Source organism: Daphnia magna, unplaced genomic scaffold (genome assembly GCF_020631705.1).
Source record: "Daphnia magna isolate NIES unplaced genomic scaffold, ASM2063170v1.1 Dm_contigs144, whole genome shotgun sequence".
NCBI classification, from domain to species: domain Eukaryota; kingdom Metazoa; phylum Arthropoda; class Branchiopoda; order Diplostraca; family Daphniidae; genus Daphnia; species Daphnia magna.
Genome location: NW_025533141.1, coordinates 90,133 through 110,389, shown reverse-complemented (window position 1 = coordinate 110,389; position 20,257 = coordinate 90,133). Strand labels below are relative to the sequence as shown.

The 20,257-nt window shown below is 49.0% G+C and overlaps 1 non-coding gene across 1 annotated transcript; it reads right to left on the bottom strand.

The window, feature by feature from the left end:
* Nucleotides 1–11,309: 11,309 nt before the first annotated feature.
* On the bottom strand, nt 11,310–11,381 carry Trnad-guc. The gene has a single exon. It is a non-coding gene; the product is annotated as a tRNA-Asp (tRNA).
* Nucleotides 11,382–20,257: the final 8,876 nt, after the last annotated feature.

Sequence of the window (20,257 nt, the reverse complement as noted above, 5' to 3'; positions counted from 1 at the left end):
GTCGTCTCTTTGGCTCTGCTCTTCTGAGCTGTGGTGACTACGTCCTCGATTGCTGTGCTGACTGGGGACAAAGGATAAGGTCTCGGGGTTAGGTGAAGGGTCTAAAATCTCTTGTGATAAAATTGTGGGGCTAGTATTTTCTTGTGGGGGAGTTCATAAAGCCAACTAAAATTTTGTGTATTAAAAGAGGAGGCGAACTCCCTCCCAAGATCTAAAATAGGGCTAGCGGTAAAATTTGCTGGAGATAGGACATTACCAGGGGATTCCTCGATCGCTGGGATTTCCACCACGGATAGCTCATCACGCTCGTCTTCTGTTGCAGTAACATCCTCTAGAGAGATCACTGCAGCAGAAGAGTCACGGTTTGAGCCATCCATACTGGATATCCCAGCAAATCGGATGGAGGGTGATGGGTTGTTATTAGAATGTAACCTTTGGTAATGTCCTTTTAGTGTAGGGCCATCTCCAGCAAATCCACACACTCCGCATTCCCAATATTTAACTAGTCGGAGTGTGTGGGCTGTCTCTAGGTGTCTGTGGATACTACCCATGGCTCTGGTGTTAGTTGCCAAGGTAGTCCACTCACACCTAGGACACTTCGTGGGTTTACCAGGGTATTTTAAAATGATTTTGTCCCCTTCAATTCTGGAAGGGGAAAACGTGGGGAGAGAAGAGTGAGCGGGATTAGGAGACCCCTGCAGGAACCATCCATTGCAGATGCAATGGTTAGTTCGAGGGATTGGCGGAGAATACTGGAGGAAAGGGACTCAGTACAAGGTCTTGCATGTCTGCCGGCTGAAATAAACGAATTAAATTCCTTTTTACAGCCAAGGCAGACATACTGGGTGGTGTACTGAACCCCTCTCCTAGAATGTCTTTCTTTTATGTGTGTCTCCGCCAATTGTCTCTTGCGATCCCCAGACCAGGGACCGCTACCTCGCTCACCTTGACAGGATTTCTCCCCACATTTTAAAATAATTGGCAGAGGAACTGGGATTTTAATGATTGTCCCATGGAGTCTTACTCTAGTAGCATTTCTACTAGATGCTCCAACCTCTGCCATTGCTACCCTGGGCCCACTTACATATGAAAGAATAAAACAGTAATTCTTATTGACTTAAAACAAACAAATAAAGAAAAAATCGGTAAAATATTGTTAGAAGAATTTAAAAAAAACCATTAAAAATCTGAAGAGAAGATTCTAAAAAGATATAGAAAGAGAGGAATTTAGAAATTTGAGAAAGAAAGAAAAAAAATAGCAAAATAGATGTTTTAAGTACTAAAAATTAAAAATTAAATAATTTTGTAAAGAATAAAAAAAAATAGAAACCGAAGAAATTGTGGAATAAAAAAAATTTAGTGAAGAATAAAGAAAAAATTTTAAAAACAAAGAAATTGTGGAATAAAAAAATTAATGAAGAATTAAAAAAAATAATAATTTAAAAACCGAAGAAAGTGTGAAATCAAATGAAAAAAAATTCATGGATGAAAAGAATAAATAAATAAATTCTATAGAGTACTAAAATTAAAGAACGATATGCATTAAAATTCAATATTTGTTTTGGTTAAAGCATAATAAAATTTTTTTTAAAGGGTTTTTTGGATGTAAATGGATAAAATGTAAAAATAATACAAGGAGCTAAAACATTTCATCAATGAAAACGGGAGCTCTTTAAAAACACGTCTGCTCTTCACGAAGTCTGGCAGACGAAAAAATGGTCAGTATCCCCGCCTGTCACGCGGGAGACCGGGGTTCAATTCCCCGCCGGGGAGGGGGTCAGCTTTGCTGTTTCAAGTACATGCTTCTTTTTAAACAGACACCTGTAAACAACAACAGCAACCTTAAAACAAACTGAATCTTGCTCTGGTTACTATTCCCTTCGCTCTCCTTCGTGTAGAACAAGTCTACAACATTGAGCACTGGTTTCTTAAACGTTGACACTTGAACCACGTTCTTCTCGACCACGAGAATACACATTCGATTTGGACTCATGGAATCCGACATCACACGCCATCTCATGTTTATCTCTTGAACTACATAGCCAAATTGAGTTCAAGTTGTGTCTTTTGTCGAACTAGGAACCTGCTAATGGGGACATCACTTTCAACCCGGATGTATAGCTTTTGATCTCTAAAAGCTTCCTCGGTAGTATATTGGGTTGACATCATTATACTTACATTCCGTGAGAACGCGGAATGACCACACATGAAAAAAATGCAATCAAAGTACATAAGCAACATGAAAATTAATACTTGAAGAATTTACAGAGATAGGGGAAAAGCACGGAAAATATGCGGAAAGAAATTACATGTAAGTAATAAAATACATAAAACGTCAGAAAATTCCATAACAAGAATACAGTTAGAAGAATGCTGTGAACAATTTGTGCATCGTGTTGACCTGAAGTACCAACCAAGTGTTTCCTAACCACCTCCATCTATTCGTGGATCGCTGCCAATCGGTTCCCTCCTGAATGTAGACCAGCTAGGGTGGTCTATTCCTAAAATAGACCGGATGTAGTCATTTAGAGGGTACGAAGAATCTAGGGATCCAAGCACCAGTGGCAGCCCTCGCCCTAGGTGTTGGTACTTGAGGACTTTCCGTCTGTATGCTACTTCAAGCATGTCGCAGAGATCGTCGAGAAGCACACGTGTCCTCGGTAGTATAGTGGTTAGTTTATGGAGGGGTTTCCGGAAGGGGAATAAACATGTATGGGGTAGGTGCATTTTAAAATATTGCTAAAATTACATAAATAAAATAGATGGGAAAGAGTCTACTAATCTACTGGGTATGGAATTTCTACGGGAAGAGGGGGATATCCTCAGCTTCGGGGTTTGGTGCACCATGATGGAAATGGGCACACACCATATCCATTGATCCCTGGATCGCTGCCAATCGGGCCCTGAATCGGAAGGCACCCCAGGATCTTCCGTTGATTCCAAGAATCGAACGGATTTCGTCGTTCCTGGGGTACCATGATCCAAGAGACCCGACAACCAGGGGGAGAATCCTCCCATGCGAAGAATATTTATCATATTTCCGCTGGTAGGCATTCTCCATACTCCCTGGTTGGTCAAAGCAGACCACGACGTCGACCATCACCCGGGAACCGGATAGTTGAAATTCAACATCCGGTCTTAACCTCTGCCCGGGGATGGCATTGTTGATCGTGACGTCGTGTCCTTGCTTGACTAGCAGCGACTCCAAGAGATCCTGGATGGTGTTGTGCCTCTTGGTGGCGAGCTGGAGACCTTCTTCACAGTGGTTAAGCACATGAAACCCGGTCTCGTTTTCCTTTCCACATCGGCGGCAACTCGTATCTTGCTCCTGTGAGCAAAACCACGAGTGCCCCCGAAGAGGAAGGATGTCGAGCCGGGCCCTGTGAAGATATCTCCAGTCTCGGAAGGAGAGGGGCGTACGGCAGGATACCAGGCGAGCCATGTCTTTCGACTTGTCTTCCAGGGAGAGGCCAGTGGCAACTACTCCCTGGTGGCTCTTGTCAGAAATTAAGTCCCTGGTATAGCGCTGCCGAGCTACTTTCCGAAGTCCGCGGACTGCCTTGACTGGGCTTACGGAGACGTCATCGGCGACAATTCTTATATTTTCGTCGCCGGATACATCAATCCGCACTCCCAGTCGTTTTGCAGCTTGGCGGGCAAGAGTCCAAAGATTGGACCCTGCCTCCGCGTACCTCAGTCTGTAGAGCCCCCAATCCACGGATCCCGAAAGATATTCCCCAACTGGCAACACTCCTGGATGCTCGTTTCTGAACCCTCGCCGGATGGTGTCATGGAGCTGCTCTCGGCATATGTTCCTCACTGTAGGGTCTCTACAAGTGAGGAGCTGAGCAGCCCTGGCGATGGTCCAGATATCGGCATCATCAGTGAGGCGGCATGTTCCTAGGCCCCCAACCCGCCGGTCCGCGTAGAAAAACGGGACCGTTGCGTGATTGGGAAGGTTGCAAATAAGGCCTAGAAACTTCCTGCACTCAGTGTCCAGTTGGGTAAGACAGTCTTTCAGGACCCGACCCGAAGCGAGGTGATGGGAAAGGGAGGGAAGAAGGTGGCTACGGAAGATTTCAAGTTTTTGCCATGGTGCGAGGTGGGAGGCGGCAATCTTGTCAAGGTTAGGGATAAGGTCAGTGGGAGGACGGAACCGCAATTTTCCGCCGATCGGTGTACCAAGATATGTCTCTTGGTCGTCTGGTCCCAAGCACCGAATGGGTTGAGTACCGATTCGGCACAGAGCCTCAGACGGCTTGCCTTTGTCAATGACCAAGCAAGCACACTTCCCGGCGTTGAATTGCAGCCCTAAGGTGTCAGCGGTGAGGGATAAAATGTCTAAAATATTTTGGAGCTCGCCAGGAGAATTTGTAACCACGGCAATGTCGTCAGCATATGCCGTGGTCTTGACGAGCGAGCCAAATAATAAAAATCCGGGGTTGATATTGGACTTTCCGGCCCTGACGAGGGGCTCGGAAGCCAGATTAAAAATAGGGGCGCTAAGAGCGTCACCCTGACGAACACCTGCTGTTGGGGAAATACGAACAGATTCTTTCTGAACGGCAAAATCCATCCGATTCCCCGAGTAAATGTCCGCCAGGATGCGCCGGAGGTCGTCTGGTATCGGAAGAGAAGCAAACAGCTCTCCAAGAACGGCGTGAGGCACAGAACCAAACGCATTGCACATGTCTAGCCATGCTATAGACACATGCCTACGTTTGGTCCTTGCCTCCTCGACAACGGTCTGCAAGAGCTGTGTGTGCTCCTGGATACCATGGACCCCCGGGAGGAAACCCTTTTGCTCGGGAGATAACCAGCCAAGATCTGAGGCGACCTCTGTGAGTCTCTGACTGATTACTCCCGAGAACAGTTTGTAGATGGTCGGAAGAAGGGAAATTGGCCTAAAGTTGGAATAATCGCTAGTGTCCCCTTTCTTAAAGATGGGGACTGTTCGCGATATTTTCCAACAGTTAGGAATTCCAATCTTCCAAACTATTCTACAAACTGTTTCCAGCAAGATGCAGTCGGGGTCGAGGGCCCTTAGATGTCGATATTCTAAGCCATCGACCCCTGGTGATGTATTTGTTGCCCGGCGAAGTTTAGCCTCAAGCTCTTTTTGGCTAGGCGCACGATTGAGGAAGTCCATCTGGTCCCTTGATGGATGGGACCAGTCGCAGGTGTCGTAGAGTACCCTCGCACTCTGGCACTGCTGCGAAGGTAGACTCGAGCGGTGGTAAGTCCTCTCGAGGTATTCCTCCGCAGCTTCAACAGTGCCATCGTACGAGGGTGAACGATCTCCGAGCACCTCTCGAACGGCTCTTCTTGGGTATATATTGAAGAGCCGTTGAATCTTCCTCGCTTCGTAGGCCTTGAGCTTGATCTGTCGCCGGGCTTTCTGCATCTGCCGGTTTTGGTTTCTTTTTCTACCATTAGGGTTTCCTCGGGGTTTTTCAGGGCTAGGGTCTTCTAAAATCTGTGCTTTGAGGAGCCAGTCAGCAGTGCAACGTTCGAGGACGCCTTCGAGATCAAGAAGAGTCTCGCAGCTCAGAAAAGCAGGTACCCAGAGACAAGCGAAATCGCCGCCTCTTTGGCTTTGCTCTTCTGAGCTGTCTTGGCTGCATCCTCGAACATTTTGCTGACTGGGGGAGAAGGGTTGGGTCTCTTGAACGGGATCGGGTTGTGGCCCTTCCGGAGCTACAGGTGGTGGATAAGAAATTTCTTGTAGAGGGAGTTCGTAGAGCCAACTAAAATCCAAAGAAACGAGCATCCAGGAGTGTTGCCAGTTGGGGAATATCTTTCGGGATCCGTGGATGGGGGGCTCTACAGACTGAGGTACGCGGAGGCAGGGTCCAATCTTTGGACTCTTGCCCGCCAAGCTGCAAAACGACTGGGAGTGCGGATTGATGTATCCGGCGACGAAAATATAAGAATTGTCGCCGATGACGTCTCCGTAAGCCCAGTCAAGGCAGTCCGCGGACTTCGGAAAGTAGCTCGGCAGCGCTATACCAGGGACTTAATTTCTGACAAGAGCCACCAGGGAGTAGTTGCCACTGGCCTCTCCCTGGAAGACAAGTCGAAAGACATGGCTCGCCTGGTATCCTGCCGTACGCCCCTCTCCTTCCGAGACTGGAGATATCTTCACAGGGCCCGGCTCGACATCCTTCCTCTTCGGGGGCACTCGTGGTTTTGCTCACAGGAGCAAGATACGAGTTGCCGCCGATGTGGAAAGGAAAACGAGACCGGGTTTCATGTGCTTAACCACTGTGAAGAAGGTCTCCAGCTCGCCACCAAGAGGCACAACACCATCCAGGATCTCTTGGAGTCGCTGCTAGTCAAGCAAGGACACGACGTCACGATCAACAATGCCATCCCCGGGCAGAGGTTAAGACCGGATGTTGAATTTCAACTATCCGGTTCCCGGGTGATGGTCGACGTCGTGGTCTGCTTTGACCAACCAGGGAGTATGGAGAATGCCTACCAGCGGAAATATGATAAATATTCTTCGCATGGGAGGATTCTCCCCCTGGTTGTCGGGTCTCTTGGATCATGGTACCCCAGGAACGACGAAATCCGTTCGATTCTTGGAATCAACGGAAGATCCTGGGGTGCCTTCCGATTCAGGGCCCGATTGGCAGCGATCCAGGGATCAATGGATATGGTGTGTGCCCATTTCCATCATGGTGCACCAAACCCCGAAGCTGAGGATATCCCCCCTCTTCCCGTAGAAATTCCCTACCCAGTAGATTAGTAGACTCTTTCCCATCTATTTTATTTATGTAATTTTAGCAATATTTTAAAATGCACCTACCCCATACATGTTTATTCCCCTTCCGGAAACCCCTCCATAAACTAACCACTATACTACCGAGGACACGTGTGCTTCTCGACGATCTCTGCGACGAAGTGTCCTAGGTGTGAGTGGACTACCTTGGCAACTAACACCAGAGCCATGGGTAGTATCCACAGACACCTAGAGACAGCCCACACACTCCGACTAGTTAAATATTGGGAATGCGGAGTGTGTGGATTTGCTGGAGATGGCCCTACACTAAAAGGACATTACCAAAGGTTACATTCCAATCGGTCATCCTCCATCCGATTTGCTGGGATATCCAGTATGGATGACTCCAACCGTGACTCTTCTGCTGCAGTGATCTCTCTAGAGGGTGTTACTGCAACAGAAGACGAGCGTGATGAGCTATCCGTGGTGGAAATCCCAGCGATCGAGGAATCCCCTGGTAATGTCCTATCTCCAGCAAATTTTACCGTAAGCCCTATTTTAGATCTTGGGAGGGAGTTCGCCTCCTCTTTTAATACACAAAATTTTAGTTGGCTTTATGAACTCCCCCCACAAGAAAATACTAGCCCCACAATTTTATCACAAGAGATTTTAGACCCTTCACCTAACCCTGAGACCTTAACCTTTGTCCCCAGTCAGCAAAGCAATCGAGGACGTAGTCAAAACAGCTCAGAAGAGCAGAGCCAAAGAGACGACGATTTTGTCAGTCTCTGGGTTCCTGCCTTCTTGAGCTGTGGGACTCTACATGACCTAGACGACGTCCTCGCACGTTGCACAGCTGACTGGCTCCCTAAAGCACAAATTTTACAAGACCCTAGCCCTGAACAACCCCGAGGAAACCCTGAAAAAGAAAAAAGAAATCAAAACCGGCAGATGCAGAAGGCCCGGCGAAATATCAAGCAAAAGGCGTACGAGGCGAGGAAGATTCAGCGGCTCTTCAACATTTACCCAATAAGAGCCGTTCGAGAGGTGCTCGAAGACCGTTCACCCTCCTACGATGGTACTGTACAAGCTGCGGAGGAATATCTCAAGAGGACTTACAACCGATTGAGACCATCTCCGCAGCAGTGCCAAAGTGCGAGGGAACTCTACGACACCTGCGACTGGTCCCAACCTTCAGAGGACCAGATGAACTTCCTTAATCGTGCGCCAACCCAACAAGAGCTTGAAGCTAAGCTTCGCCGGGCTACCAACACATCACCAGGGGTTGATGGCCTAGAATACCGTCATCTTAGAGCCATCGACCCCAACTGCATTCTGCTGGAAACAGTTTGTAAAATGGTTTGGAAGCTAGGGGTTCCTAATTGTTGGAAGACATCGCGAACTGTCCCCATTTTCAAGAAAGGGGACACTAGTGACTATTCCAACTTTAGACCAATATCCCTTCTTCCTACCATTTACAAGCTGTTCTCGGGAGTGATCAGCCAGAGAATAACGCAAGTCGCTTCAGACCTTGGCTGGTTATCTCCCGAGCAAAAGGGTTTCCTCCCGGGGGTCCATGGTATTCAGGAACATACACAGCTCTTACAGACGGTTGTCGAGGAGACAAAGACCAAACGAAAGCACATGTCTATTGCATGGCTGGACATGTGCAACGCGTTTGGATCTGTGCCTCACGCCGTTCTGAATGAGCTGTTCACATCACTTCCAATACCAGAGGACCTCCGGCGCATCCTGGTGGACATATATTCGGGAAATCGGATGGATTTTGCCGTTGGGAAAGAATCCATCCGCATTTTCCCGACAGCAGGTGTTCGCCAGGGTGACGCTCTTAGCTCCCCTATTTTTAACCTGGCTTCCGAGCCCCTCGTCAGGGCCGGAAAGTCCAATATTAACCCCGGATTTTTATTATTTGGCTCGCTCGTGAAAACCACGGCATATGCTGACGACATTGCCGTGGTTACAAATTCTCCCTTCGAGCTCCAAAATATTTTAAACGTTTTTACCCTCACCGCAAACACCTTGGGGCTGCAATTTAATGCCGGGAAGTGTGCTTGCCTGGTCTTCGACAAAGGCAAGCCGTCTGACGCCCAGTGCCGAATTGGTGATCAATTAATTCGGTGCTTGGGTCCAGACGACCAAGAAACATATCTTGGTACACCAATCGGAGGAAAATTGCGGTTCCGACCACCAACTGACCTTGTCCCTAACCTCGACAAGATTGCCGCCTCCCACCTCGCACCATGGCAAAAACTTGAAATCTTCCGTAGCCACCTTCTTCCCTCCCTTTCCCATCACCTCGCTTCGGGTCGGGTCCTGAAAGACTGTCTTACCCAACTGGACACTGAGTGCAGGAAGTTTCTAGGCCTTATTTGCAACCTTCCCAATCACGCAACGGTCCCGTTTTTCTACGCGGACCGGCGGGTTGGGGGCCTAGGAACATGCCGCCTCACTGATGATGCCGATATCTGGACCATCGCCAGGGCTGCTCAGCTCCTCACTTGTAGAGACCCTACAGTGAAGAACATATGCCGAGAGCAGCTCCATGACACCATCCGGCGAGGGTTCAGAAACGAGCATCCAGGAGTGTTGCCAGTTGGGGAATATCTTTCGGGATCCGTGGATGGGGGGCTCTACAGACTGAGGTACGCGGAGGCAGGGTCCAATCTTTGGACTCTTGCCCGCCAAGCTGCCAAACGACTGGGAGTGCGGATTGATGTATCCGGCGACGAAAATCTAAGAATTGTCGCCGATGACGTCTCCGTAAGCCCAGTCAAGGCAGTCCGCGGACTTCGGAAAGTAGCTCGGCAGCGCTATACCAGGGACCTAATTTCTGACAAGAGCCACCAGGGAGTAGTTGCCACTGGCCTCTCCCTGGAAGACAAGTCGAAAGACATGGCTCGCCTGGTATCCTGCCGTACGCCCCTCTCCTTCCGAGACTGGAGATATCTTCACAGGGCCCGGCTCGACATCCTTCCTCTTCGGGGGCACTCGTGGTTTTGCTCACAGGAGCAAGATACGAGTTGCCGCCGATGCGGAAAGGAAAACGAGACCGGGTTTCATGTGCTTAACCACTGTGAAGAAGGTCTCCAGCTCGCCACCGAGAGGCACAACACCATCCAGGATCTCTTGGAGTCGCTGCTAGTCAAGCAAGGACACGACGTCACGATCAACAATGCCATCCCCGGGCAGAGGTTAAGACCGGATGTTGAATTTCAACTATCCGGTTCCCGGGTGATGGTCGACGTCGTGGTCTGCTTTGACCAACCAGGGAGTATGGAGAATGCCTACCAGCGGAAATATGATAAATATTCTTCGCATGGGAGGATTCTCCCCCTGGTTGTCGGGTCTCTTGGATCATGGTACCCCAGGAACGACGAAATCCGTTCGATTCTTGGAATCAACGGAAGATCCTGGGGTGCCTTCCGATTCAGGGCCCGATTGGCAGCGATCCAGGGATCAATGGATATGGTGTGTGCCCATTTCCATCATGGTGCACCAAACCCCGAAGCTGAGGATATCCCCCCTCTTCCCGTAGAAATTCCCTACCCAGTAGATTAGTAGACTCTTTCCCATCTATTTTATTTATGTAATTTTAGCAATATTTTAAAATGCACCTACCCTATACATGTTTATTCCCCTTCCGGAAACCCCACTCCATAAACTAACCACTATACTACCGAGGACACGTGTGCTTCTCGACGATCTCTGCGACATGCTCGAAGTAGCATACAGACGGAAAGTCCTCAAGTACCAACACCTAGGGCGAGGGCTGCCACTGGTGCTTGGATCCCTAGATTCTTCGTACCCTCTAAATGACTACATCCGGTCTATTTTAGGAATAGACCACCCTAGCTGGTCTACATTCAGGAGGGAACCGATTGGCAGCGATCCACGAATAGATGGAGGTGGTTAGGAAACACTTGGTTGGTACTTCAGGTCAACACGATGCACAAATTGTTCACAGCATTCTTCTAACTGTATTCTTGTTATGGAATTTTCTGACGTTTTATGTATTTTATTACTTACATGTAATTTCTTTCCGCATATTTTCCGTGCTTTTCCCCTATCTCTGTAAATTCTTCAAGTATTAATTTTCATGTTGCTTATGTACTTTGATTGCATTTTTTTCATGTGTGGTCATTCCGCGTTCTCACGGAATGTAAGTATAATGATGTCAACCCAATATACTACCGAGGAAGCTTTTAGAGATCAAAAGCTATACATCCGGGTTGAAAGTGATGTCCCCATTAGCAGGTTCCTAGTTCGACAAAAGACACAACTTGAACTCAATTTGGCTATGTAGTTCAAGAGATAAACATGAGATGGCGTGTGATGTCGGATTCCATGAGTCAAAATCGAATGTGTATTCTCGTGGTCGAGAAGAACGTGGTTCAAGTGTCAACGTTTAAGAAACCAGTGCTCTATGTTGTAGACTTGTTCTACACGAAGGAGAGCGAAGGGAATAGTAACCAGAGCAAGATTCAGTTTGTTTTAAGGTTGTTGTTGTTGTTTACAGGTGGCTGTTTAAAAAGAGGCATGTACTTGAAACAGCAAAGCTGACCCCCTCCCCGGCGGGGAATTGAACCCCGGTCTCCCGCGTGACAGGCGGGGATACTGACCACTATACTACCGAAGACACGTGTGCTTCTCGACGATCTCTGCGACATGCTCGAAGTAGCATACAGACGGAAAGTCCTCAAGTACCAACACCTAGGGCGAGGGCTGCCACTGGTGCTTGGATCCCTAGATTCTTCGTACCCTCTAAATGACTACATCCGGTCTATTTTAGGAATAGACCACCCTAGCTGGTCTACATTCAGGAGGGAACCGATTGGCAGCGATCCACGAATAGATGGAGGTGGTTAGGAAACACTTGGTTGGTACTTCAGGTCAACACGATGCACAAATTGTTCACAGCATTCTTCTAACTGTATTCTTGTTATGGAATTTTCTGACGTTTTATGTATTTTATTACTTACATGTAATTTCTTTCCGCATATTTTCCGTGCTTTTCCCCTATCTCTGTAAATTCTTCAAGTATTAATTTTCATGTTGCTTATGTACTTTGATTGCATTTTTTTCATGTGTGGTCATTCCGCGTTCTCACGGAATGTATCACGGAATGTATCTTCCAAAATTTGAAAAAAAATGCTTAAAGCGACCTCCTCGCATACCTCCTCGCCTCCTCCCATTCTGTCTGACTCCGTCCGAAGCAGACGTGTTTTTATGAGCTCCCGTTTTTATCGTTTGTTTACATGAGCAGACGATCTTTTATCCTTTTTTTTCGCGAAACCTTTTTGAAACCTTTTTTAAAACAATAGCCAATATATTTATCGTTTTAATCATTTTCTTTCCTTTTTTATATAATTTGTCTGCTCTTTTCTTTTTATTTCTTTTTATTCCTTTATTCCTTTCTTCCCTTTAATCTTTTATGAAAGTGGTCCCAGGGTTAGAATGGCAGAGGAAGGAGCATCTAGTAGAAACGCTACTAGAGTAAGACTCCATGGGAATGCTATTAAAATCCCAGTTCCTCTGCCAAACATATTAAGATGTGGGGAACGAGCTTGCCAGGGTGAGCGGGGTAACGGGCCCTGGTCAGGGGAACGCAAGAGACAGTTGGCGGAGAAACACATCAAAGATCGACACTCGAAGAGAGGGGTTCAGTTCATGACCCAGTATGTCTGCATTGGCTGCAAAAAGGAGTTTAATTCCTTTATTTCAGCCGGCAGGCATGCAAGGCCCTGCACTGAGTCCCTTTCTTCCAGTATTCTCCGCCAATCCCTCGAACTCACCGTTTCTTCTGAAATCGGTGGTTCGCAGGGGTCCCCAAATCCCGCTCACTCACCTCTCCCCACTTTTCCCCCTTGTAGAATCGAGGGGGACAAAATAATTTTAAGATACCCTGGAGGACCCACTAAATGTCCTAGGTGTGAATGGACTACCCTGGCAAAGAACACCAGAGCCATGGGTAGTATTCATCGACACCTAGAGACAGCCCACACACTCCGACTTTTGAAATACTGGGAATGCGGAGTGTGTGGATTTGCTGGAGATGGCCCTACACTAAAAGGGCATTACCAGAGATTGCACTCAGCACCACAGCAATCACCCTCCATCCGGTCGCCACGGTTTTTCAACGCGGATACCTCTGTTCGGGATTCTTCTGTGGTAGCGAACTTCCAAGAGGAGATCGCTGTCACAGAAGATGAGCGTCAAGAGTTATCCGTGATGGGAATGCCGGCGATCGAAGAGGAGGGGCCTGGTAATGCCCAATCTCCAGCAAATTTTACCCAAAGCCCCATTTTAATTCTTGAGAGGGAGTTCGCCGCATCTTTTAATACACAAAATTTTAGTTGGCTTTACGAACTCCCTCTACAAGAAATTTCTTATCCACCACCTGTAGCTCCGGAAGGGCCACAACCCGATCCCGTTCAAGAGACCCAACCCTTTTCCCCCAGTCAGCAAAATGTTCGAGGATGCAGCCAAGACAGCTCAGAAGAGCAAAGCCAAAGAGGCGGCGATTTCGCTTGTCTCTGGGTACCTGCTTTTCTGAGCTGCGAGACTCTTCTTGATCTCGAAGGCGTCCTCGAACGTTGCACTGCTGACTGGCTCCTCAAAGCACAGATTTTAGAAGACCCTAGCCCTGAAAAACCCCGAGGAAACCCTAATGGTAGAAAAAGAAACCAAAACCGGCAGATGCAGAAAGCCCGGCGACAGATCAAGCTCAAGGCCTACGAAGCGAGGAAGATTCAACGGCTCTTCAATATCTACCCAAGAAGAGCCGTTCGAGAGGTGCTCGGAGATCGTTCACCCTCGTACGATGGCACTGTTGAAGCTGCGGAGGAATACCTCGAGAGGACTTACCACCGCTCGAGTCTACCTTCGCAGCAGTGCCAGAGTGCGAGGGTACTCTACGACACCTGCGACTGGTCCCATCCATCAAGGGACCAGATGGACTTCCTCAATCGTGCGCCTAGCCAAAAAGAGCTTGAGGCTAAACTTCGTCGGGCAACAAATACATCACCAGGGGTCGATGGCTTAGAATATCGACATCTAAGGGCCCTCGACCCCGACTGCATCTTGCTGGAAACAGTTTGTAGAATAGTTTGGAAGATTGGAATTCCTAACTGTTGGAAAATATCGCGAACAGTCCCCATCTTTAAGAAAGGGGACACTAGCGATTATTCCAACTTTAGGCCAATTTCCCTTCTTCCGACCATCTACAAACTGTTCTCGGGAGTAATCAGTCAGAGACTCACAGAGGTCGCCTCAGATCTTGGCTGGTTATCTCCCGAGCAAAAGGGTTTCCTCCCGGGGGTCCATGGTATCCAGGAGCACACACAGCTCTTGCAGACCGTTGTCGAGGAGGCAAGGACCAAACGTAGGCATGTGTCTATAGCATGGCTAGACATGTGCAATGCGTTTGGTTCTGTGCCCCACGCCGTTCTTGGAGAGCTGTTTGCTTCTCTTCCGATACCAGACGACCTCCGGCGCATCCTGGCGGACATTTACTCGGGGAATCGGATGGATTTTGCTGTTCAGAAAGAATCTGTTCGTATTTCCCCAACAGCAGGTGTTCGTCAGGGTGACGCTCTCAGCGCCCCTATTTTTAATCTGGCTTCCGAGCCCCTCGTCAGGGCCGGAAAGTCCAATATCAACCCCGGATTTTTATTATTTGGCTCGCTCGTCAAGACCACGGCATATGCTGACGACATTGCCGTGGTTACAAATTCTCCTGACGAGCTCCAAAATATTTTAGACATTTTATCCCTCACCGCTGACACCTTAGGGCTGCAATTCAACGCCGGGAAGTGTGCTTGCTTGGTCTTTGACAAAGGCAAGCCGTCTGCGGCTCTGTGCCGAATCGGTACTCAACCCATTCGGTGCTTGGGACCAGACGACCAAGAGACATATCTTGGTACACCGATCGGCGGGAAATTGCGGTTTCGTCCTCCCACTGACCTTATCCCTAACCTTGACAAGATTGCCGCCTCCCACCTCTCACCATGGCAAAAACTTGAAATCTTCCGTAGCCACCTTCTTCCCTCCCTTTCCCATCACCTCGCTTCGGGTCGGGTCCTGAAAGACTGTCTTACCCAACTGGACACTGAGTGCAGGAAGTTTCTAGGCCTTATTTGCAACCTTCCCAATCACGCAACGGTCCCGTTTTTCTACGCGGACCGGCGGGTTGGGGGCCTAGGAACATGCCGCCTCACTGATGATGCCGATATCTGGACCATCGCCAGGGCTGCTCAGCTCCTCACTTGTAGAGACCCTACAGTGAGGAACATATGCCGAGAGCAGCTCCATGACACCATCCGGCGAGGGTTCAGAAACGAGCATCCAGGAGTGTTGCCAGTTGGGGAATATCTTTCGAGATCCGTGGATGGGGGCTCTACAGACTGAGGTACGCGGAGGCAGGGTCCAATCTTTGGACTCTTGCCCGCCAAGCTGCAAAACGACTGGGAGTGCGGATTGATGTATCCGGCGACGAAAATATAAGAATTGTCGCCGATGACGTCTCCGTAAGCCCAGTCAAGGCAGTCCGCGGACTTCGGAAAGTAGCTCGGCAGCGCTATACCAGGGACCTAATTTCTGACAAGAGCCACCAGGGAGTAGTTGCCACTGGCCTCTCCCTGGAAGACAAGTCGAAAGACATGGCTCGCCTGGTATCCTGCCGTACGCCCCTCTCCTTCCGAGACTGGAGATATCTTCACAGGGCCCGGCTCGACATCCTTCCTCTTCGGGGGCACTCGTGGTTTTGTTCACAGGAGCAAGACACGAGTTGCCGCCGATGCGGAAAGGAAAACGAGACCGGGTTTCATGTGCTTAACCACTGTGAAGAAGGTCTCCAGCTCGCCACCAAGAGGCACAACACCATCCAGGATCTCTTGGAGTCGCTGCTAGTCAAGCAAGGACACGACGTCACGATCAACAATGCCATTCCCGGGCAGAGGTTAAGACCGGATGTTGAATTTCAACTATCCGGTTCCCGGGTGATGGTCGACGTCGTGGTTTGCTTTGACCAACCAGGGAGTATGGAGAATGCCTACCAGCGGAAATATGATAAATATTCTTCGCATGGGAGGATTCTCCCCCTGGTTGTCGGGTCTCTTGGATCATGGTACCCCAGGAACGACGAAATCCGTTCGATTCTTGGAATCAACGGAAGATCCTGGGGTGCCTTCCGATTCAGGGCCCGATTGGCAGCGATCCAGGGATCAATGGATATGGTGTGTGCCCATTTCCATCATGGTGCACCAAACCCCGAAGCTGAGGATATCCCCCCTCTTCCCGTAGAAATTCCCTACCCAGTAGATTAGTAGACTCTTTCCCATCTATTTTATTTATGTAATTTTAGCAATATTTTAAAATGCACCTACCCCATACATGTTTATTCCCCTTCCGGAAACCCCTCCATAAACTAACTAACCACTATACTACCGAAGACACGTGTGCTTCTCGACGATCTCTGCGACATGCTCGAAGTAGCATACAGACGGAAAGTCCTCAAGTACCAACACCTAGGGCGAGGGCTGCCACTGGTGCTTGGATCCCTAGATTCTTCGTACCCTCTAAATGACTACATCCGGTCTATTTTAGGAATAGACCACCCTAGCTGGTCTACATTCAGGAGGGAACCGATTGGCAGCGATCCACAAATAGATGGAGGTGGTTAGGAAACACTTGGTTGGTACTTCAGGTCAACACGATGCACAAATTGTTCACAGCATTCTTCTAACTGTATTCTTGTTATGGAATTTTCTGACGTTTTATGTATTTTATTACTTACATGTAATTTCTTTCCGCATATTTTCCGTGCTTTTCCCCTATCTCTGTAAATTCTTCAAGTATTAATTTTCATGTTGCTTATGTACTTTGATTGCATTTTTTTCATGTGTGGTCATTCCGCGTTCTCACGGAATGTAAGTATAATGATGTCAACCCAATATACTACCGAGGAAGCTTTTAGAGATCAAAAGCTATACATCCGGGTTGAAAGTGATGTCCCCATTAGCAGGTTCCTAGTTCGACAAAAGACACAACTTGAACTCAATTTGGCTATGTAGTTCAAGAGATAAACATGAGATGGCGTGTGATGTCGGATTCCATGAGTCAAAATCGAATGTGTATTCTCGTGGTCGAGAAGAACTTGGTTCAAGTGTCAACGTTTAAGAAACCAGTGCTCAATGTTGTAGACTAGTTCTACACGAAGGAGAGCGAAGGGAATAGTAACCAGAGCAAGATTCAGTTTGTTTTAAGGTTGTTGTTGTTGTTTACAGGTGGCTGTTTAAAAAGAAGCATGTACTTGAAACAGCAAAGCTGAACCCCTCCCCGGCGGGGAATTGAACCCCGGTCTCCCGCGTGACAGGCGGGGATACCCTATCTCTGAAGGGGACGAAATAATTTTAAGATACCCTGGAGGACCCACTAAATGTCCTAGGTGTGAATGGACTACCCTGGCACAGAACACCAGAGCCATGGGTAGTATTCATCGACACCTAGAGACAGCCCACACACTCCGACTTTTGAAATACTGGGAATGCGGAGTGTGTGGATTTGCTGGAGATGGCCCTACACTAAAAGGGCATTACCAGAGATTGCACTCAGCACCACAGCAATCACCCTCCATCCGGTCGCCACGGTTTTTCAACGCGGATACCTCTGTTCGGGATTCTTCTGTGGTAGCAAACTTCCAAGAGGAGATCGCTGTCACAGAAGATGAGCGTCAAGAGTTATCCGTGATGGGAATGCCGGCGATCGAAGAGGAGGGGCCTGGTAATGCCCAATCTCCAGCAAATTTTACCCAAAGCCCCATTTTAATTCTTGAGAGGGAGTTCGCCGCATCTTTTAATACACAAAATTTTAGTTGGCTCTACGAACTCCCTCTACAAGAAATTTCTTATCCACCACCTGTAGCTCCGGAAGGGCCACAACCCGATCCCGTTCAAGAGACCCAACCCTTCTCCCCCAGTCAGCAAAATGTTCGAGGATGCAGCCAAGACAGCTCAGAAGAGCGAAGCCAAAGAGGCGGCGATTTCGCTTGTCTCTGGGTACCTGCTTTTCTGAGCTGCGAGACTCTTCTTGATCTCGAAGGCGTCCTCGAACGTTGCACTGCTGACTGGCTCCTCAAAGCACAGATTTTAGAAGACCCTAGCCCTGAAAAACCCCGAGGAAACCCTAATGGTAGAAAAAGAAACCAAAACCGGCAGATGCAGAAAGCCCGGCGACAGATCAAGCTCAAGGCCTACGAAGCGAGGAAGATTCAACGGCTCTTCAATATATACCCAAGAAGAGCCGTTCGAGAGGTGCTCGGAGATCGTTCACCCTCGTACGATGGCACTGTTGAAGCTGCGGAGGAATACCTCGAGAGGACTTACCACCGCTCGAGTCTACCTTCGCAGCAGTGCCAGAGTGCGAGGGTACTCTACGACACCTGCGACTGGTCCCATCCATCAAGGGACCAGATGGACTTCCTCAATCGTGCGCCTAGCCAAAAAGAGCTTGAGGCTAAACTTCGCCGGGCAACAAATACATCACCAGGGGTCGATGGCTTAGAATATCGACATCTAAGGGCCCTCGACCCCGACTGCATCTTGCTGGAAACAGTTTGTAGAATAGTTTGGAAGATTGGAATTCCTAACTGTTGGAAAATATCGCGAACAGTCCCCATCTTTAAGAAAGGGGACACTAGCGATTATTCCAACTTTAGGCCAATTTCCCTTCTTCCGACCATCTACAAACTGTTCTCGGGAGTAATCAGTCAGAGACTCACAGAGGTCGCCTCAGATCTTGGCTGGTTATCTCCCGAGCAAAAGGGTTTCCTCCCGGGGGTCCATGGTATCCAGGAGCACACACAGCTCTTGCAGACCGTTGTCGAGGAGGCAAGGACCAAACGTAGGCATGTGTCTATAGCATGGCTAGACATGTGCAATGCGTTTGGTTCTGTGCCTCACGCCGTTCTTGGAGAGCTGTTTGCTTCTCTTCCGATACCAGACGACCTCCGGCGCATCCTGGCGGACATTTACTCGGGGAATCGGATGGATTTTGCCGTTCAGAAAGAATCTGTTCGTATTTCCCCAACAGCAGGTGTTCGTCAGGGTGACGCTCTTAGCGCCCCTATTTTTAATCTGGCTTCCGAGCCCCTCGTCAGGGCCGGAAAGTCCAATATCAACCCCGGATTTTTATTATTTGGCTCGCTCGTCAAGACCACGGCATATGCTGACGACATTGCCGTGGTTACAAATTCTCCTGACGAGCTCCAAAATATTTTAGACATTTTATCCCTCACCGCTGACACCTTAGGGCTGCAATTCAACGCCGGGAAGTGTGCTTGCTTGGTCATTGACAAAGGCAAGCCGTCTGAGGCTCTGTGCCGAATCGGTACTCAACCCATTCGGTGCTTGGGACCAGACGACCAAGAGACATATCTTGGTACACCGATCGGCGGGAAATTGCGGTTTAGTCCTCCCACTGACCTTATCCCTAACCTTGACAAGATTGCCGCCTCCCACCTCGCACCATGGCAAAAACTTGAGATTTTCCGTAGCCACCTTCTACCTTCCCTTTCCCATCACCTCGCTTCGGGTCGGGTCCTGAAAGACTGCCTCACCCAACTGGACACTGAGTGTAGGAAGTTCTTAGGCCTTATTTGCAACCTTCCCAATCACGCAACGGTCCCGTTTTTCTACGCGGACCGGCGGGTTGGGGGCCTAGGAACATGCCGCCTCACTGATGATGCCGATATCTGGACCATCGCCAGGGCTGCTCAGCTCCTCACTTGTAGAGACCCTACAGTGAGGAACATATGCCGAGAGCAGCTCCATGACACCATCCGGCGAGGGTTCAGAAACGAGCATCCAGGAGTGTTGCCAGTTGGGGAATATCTTTCGGGATCCGTGGATGGGGGGGCTCTACAGACTGAGGTACGCGGAGGCAGGGTCCAATCTTTGGACTCTTGCCCGCCAAGCTGCAAAACGACTGGGAGTGCGGATTGATGTATCCGGCGACGAAAATATAAGAATTGTCGCCGATGACGTCTCCGTAAGCCCAGTCAAGGCAGTCCGCGGACTTCGGAAAGTAGCTCGGCAGCGCTATACCAGGGACCTAATTTCTGACAAGAGCCACCAGGGAGTAGTTGCCACTGGCCTCTCCCTGGAAGACAAGTCGAAAGACATGGCTCGCCTGGTATCCTGCCGTACGCCCCTCTCCTTCCGAGACTGGAGATATCTTCACAGGGCCCGGCTCGACATCCTTCCTCTTCGGGGCACTCGTGGTTTTGCTCACAGGAGCAAGATACGAGTTGCCGCCGATGTGGAAGGGAAAACGAGACCGGGTTTCATGTGCTTAACCACTGTGAAGAAGGTCTCCAGCTCGCCACCAAGAGGCACAACACCATCCAGGATCTCTTGGAGTCGCTGCTAGTCAAGCAAGGACACGACGTCACGATCAACAATGCCATCCCCGGGCAGAGGTTAAGACCGGATGTTGAATTTCAACTATCCGGTTCCC